This window comes from Phoenix dactylifera, chromosome 9 (assembly GCF_051530095.1).
Source record: "Phoenix dactylifera cultivar Ajwa chromosome 9, Ajwa_hap1_PhDact_Kaust_v1.1, whole genome shotgun sequence".
Taxonomy (NCBI): Eukaryota; Viridiplantae; Streptophyta; class Magnoliopsida; order Arecales; family Arecaceae; genus Phoenix; species Phoenix dactylifera.
Genome location: NC_143198.1, coordinates 21,725,001 through 21,729,714, shown reverse-complemented (window position 1 = coordinate 21,729,714; position 4,714 = coordinate 21,725,001).

Sequence of the window (4,714 nt, the reverse complement as noted above, 5' to 3'; positions counted from 1 at the left end):
TCTTGGCCCGGTTACATTCGACTTCGCCGAGATGTGGGTGACTTTCAGACGGAGCGGACGGCGAGTTAGATTGGATGGCATTCGGCCTAGCCCAAGGGCTGCACTTCAGCCCCTAGTCGGCTTGCCCGGACCCGGCGCGCACAGCTACTTGATGCAGCTCTTACCTCTGTCGACGGAGACCACGACGGAGGCAGGTATACCTACTGATTTGGCTGCTCTCTTACAGGGGTTCGCAGATTTATTTGAGGAGCCTCATGGTCTTCCACCCGAGAGGGAGCACGATCATCACATAGAGATTGTACCGGGAGCAGAACCGGCGAATGTGAGGCCTTACCGCTATCCGCACGTTCAGAAGGAGGAGATCTCAAAGATGGTGCGAGAGATGTTGGAGAGCGGCATCATTCAGCCCAGTAGAAGCTCATATTCATCGCCGGTGCTGCTGGTACATAAGAAGGACGGGACGTGGCGATTCTGCGTCGACTACCGGGCACTTAACGCGATCACCGTTAAGGACCGGTATCCGATTCCAGTCATCGAGGAGCTGTTGGATGAGCTTGCTGGTGCGGAATACTTCAGCAAACTTGATCTCCGTGCCGGATACCACCAGATCCGTGTCAGGCCTGAAGATGTGCACAAGACGGCGTTTCGGACACACGATGGCCATTATGAGTTCCGGGTGATGCCGTTCGGCCTCACCAATGCACCAGCGACGTTCCAGGGGCTCATGAATGACATATTCAGACCATTACTACGACGGTATGTCCTTGTATTCTTCGATGACATACTGGTTTACAGTCGTTCATGGCAGGAGCACCTAGAGCACTTAGAGGAAGTGCTGAAAATTCTGCGCAGAAATCAATTGAAGGTAAAGCGATCCAAGTGCCTATGGGCCGAGCCGAAGGTCGAGTACCTAGGCCATGTCATCTCTGCTGCAGGTGTGGAGCCGGACCAAGCGAAGATACATTGCATGACCGAGTGGCCGCTACCCAAGAACCAAAAGGAGCTGCGAGGATTTTTGGGCCTAACCGGTTATTACCGCCGGTTTTGTGGAGGGATATGGAAAGATTGCCGCGCCACTGAGAGGGAGATGATGGCGGTCATCCATGAGAGGGAGATGATGGCGGTCATCCATGCAGTCACAAAGTGGAGGCCGTACCTTATCGGCCGCCGATTCATCGTTCGGACTGATCAGCAGAGCCTTCCATTTTTTCTTGAGCAGCGCATACATACTCCAGCCCAGCAGAGGTGGGTGTCGAAGCTTCTCGGCTACGACTATGAGATGGTGTACAAAAAGGGCGCAGAAAATCGAGTGGTGGATGCACTATCGCGCCATCCCGAGTCCGGCGAGTTGGCGGCTTTGACTACGCCGGTTTTTCCTTTTATTTCAGACTTGAGGACCGCCACATGCCGGGATCCGGACCTAGTACAGATCCAGAGGGAGTTAACAGCAGACCCGAGCAGTCACCCCGAGATGGAGGACCGAGATGGGTTGATTCTGGACCACGGGTTGATCCGCGTGCCCACCGATTCAGCCTTGCGGCAGGTATTGATCCAGCACTTCCATGATACTCCTTTTGCTGGACACGAGGGATTTTTCAGGACCTACAAGAGGCTGAGCCAGAGCTGTACGTGGGTAGGCATGAAGGCAGCGGTCAGAGCTTATGTACAGCAATGCGATGCGTGCCAAAGGGCGAAGGCGGATTCACTGCGACCTGCGGGTCTACTTCAGCCTTTACCGATTCCTGATCAGGTTTGGGAGGATGTGTCGATGGACTTCATTGAGGGGCTGCCATTAGTTCGAGGGTACTCAGTGATCATGGTCGTTGTGGACCGCCTCAGCAAGTATGCCCACTTTTCGGCGTTCGCACATCCATTTTCTGCTCGACGGGTGGTAGAGGTCTACATACGGGACATTGCTCGATTACATGGTATGCCTCGGACTATTATTTCTGATCGTGACCGCATTTTTGTTAGCGCATTCTGGCAGGCTTACTTCAAACAGCAAGGGACGAAGCTTGCCATGAGCTCGGCTTACCACCCTCAGACCGATGGGCAGACGGAGGTGGTAAACCGCTGCATCGAGCAGTACTTGCGCTGTATGATTGGTGATCGGCCCCGAGAGTGGCTTTCTTATTTACCTTGGGCCGAGTATTCGTACAACACCGCTTTCCACTCAGCCATAGGGATGACACCCTTTGAGGCGGTGTATGGACGAGTACCACCGATGCTGCGAGTCTATGATCCACTGTCACATGCGGACCGGACAGAGGCAGATTTTGAGCTCTTAGACCGCGATGCTACCTTACGGCGGTTAAAGTTCCACATAACGACTGCGCAGAACAGGATGAAGCAGCTGCATGATCGAAAGCACAGAGATCCAGTATACGAGGTGGGTGACTGGGTATACGTCAAGGTGCAGCCTTATCGACAGTTGACACTGCGGCCTATGGCGAACCAGAAACTCTCTCATCGCTTCTACGGGCCCTTTCAGATATTGGAGCGCATTGGACCCGTGGCGTATCGCTTGGACTTGCCGACTACATCGAGAGTTCATCCGGTATTCCACATGTCGCTTCTGAGGGCCCGACTTGGACCCAAGACATCTATCGGCCCAATCATACATGAGCCACCGGAGGACGAGGTAGTGGAGCCGGTTCGAGTGCTGGCGAAGCGCAGAATACGAGTAGAAGGATGACTGGAAACCCAGATACTAGTAGAGTGGCTGGGGAGAGCAGCAGACCACGCCACATGGGAGTTTGAGACTGAGATACTTGATCGTTTTCCTGACTTCCGACCTTGAGGACAAGGTTAAGGGAAGCGTGGTGGAGTGATGCGGTTGGATCCACTAGACCGCCTCGGAATGAATCATTTGGTTATTTTTGCTTTTGAGTCCTTGATGTTAATTTTATTTCAGCATAGCCTTGCTCGGGCTAGCCGACTTGGCCTTTATTAGAGTCGCTTTGGGTTTAGTTGTTTCTTGAATTCAATTAGATCAAGTCAAGTTAAGGGGTCAGGTAGCCACCTATAAATAGATGTGGTGAGCACCTATTTCAGCATGCAAAAATTAATTGAAAGGCTTTTGCCCTAGCTCTCTTCCCTTCTCTCTTCTCTTCTTGCGACGCCTTCCCCCTCTCCCTAGGCCGCCGTCCAAGGCCGCCGCCCCCTCCTTCATCCGGCTGCACCACCTCTGTCCCGAGAGGCCAGCCACCTCCTCCCTCTTCTTCCTCTCCTCCTTGATCCCTTCCAGCCTCTACAAACAACTCCATCCCGTTGGATTATCAGCCCGTCCTTCCCTGCACAGTCATCAGTCAGAGGCTGATATCTTAAGATCCCGATGTTCTCTCTAGACCCACGACCTACCGCTGGAAAGCTAACGCGGAGATCTACAACATACTCAAAATTGAGATCGATCTGACGGACGGATCTTTAGAAATCGTGTCTGCAATCAGGTCGGAACTACCCTTCCAGAAATCAAGAAGAGTCAAGAATCTTGGGATACGGATCAAATTCTATCGGATCGCATCACAAGGCTTCCTGACCTACTCAGCGAGGAGGCTTTGCTGAATGTCGGCCTGAGCTCGGCCCGTCCCAAGGGTAAGGGCGGTGCAGCTACCATTCTTTTCCTTCCTTTCCCATGCTGGACTTTAACTATTTCTTATTGCCTGAAATTGCATGGATGCATTTCGACGCCGAGACTTTGATGGCTATTTACAGAAAGAGAGCAGCCACCTCGGAGGGAGCTCGGCCGAGGTGGAAGTTGAAGAAGGCCAGGGTTGCTTCTATCTCTGGCACCGGGCGGGACAAGCTTGCTTGTGTCGACGCTGTTGAACTTGCTCGGCTTGGGCCCGAGCAGGGCCCACCAGTCGAGGCCAAGCTACCTCCACAGACTAGGAAGTGGTGCACAATGGGGCAAGCGGTCGTGGTGCCTGGTGGCGAAGCTCGGAGGGCTAGTAAGGCCGTCCTTTTGCATGAACCGGGTCCAGAACTGGGGAGTGGACTTGGGGTCCTGAGTTCTTTTGAGGTTCCGTCCTCCGACGACGTCCCAATCTCCATTGGGGTCCCGATTTCTGCTGGGGTACCGACCTCTTTTGGGGCCGGGCAATCTGCTGGAGTCCCGACCTCTTTTGGGGTCGGGCCTTCTACTGAAGTCCCAACCTCCTCTAGGGTCGATGCTGCTCCCTCTGAGCCCGGGAGAAGGCGGTTTCAGCCCAGGTGTCGTGTGTTTGAGGACGACATGGCCCTCAAGTCTGGCAGCGTCGCTCGTGAGCTTGTTTGTTGTATCATGCTTCCGGGAGATAGAGCTCAGATGGATTTGCAAGACTTCGATGAGTTCGCTGAATGCCTATTCCACCAGTATCATGGTGGGCAATATCACCCTTTTGCTTTTTATTCATAAAGTGCTTGACCTCTGCTAACATTTCACCTCTTGTGCCAGTTACTCCATGTAGTCGACATGCTTGTGTTGGGCATGTCTAACTATCAGTGGGAGTTGAGGGTGCTTCGGCCGAGGATGGAGCACGCTGCGCTCCAAAGACAAGAGGCCGAGGCTCGGGTGACGGCCGTCGAGCAGCAGCAACAAGCAGCCAAAGAGTGGGCGTCGGCTGCTGAGCAGCAGCGGCACGAGGCCGAACTAAGGGCAGCGGCTGCCGAGCAACGACAGCACATGGCTGAGGAGAGGGCGGCGGCTGCCGAACAGTAGCAGCAAAAGGCCGAG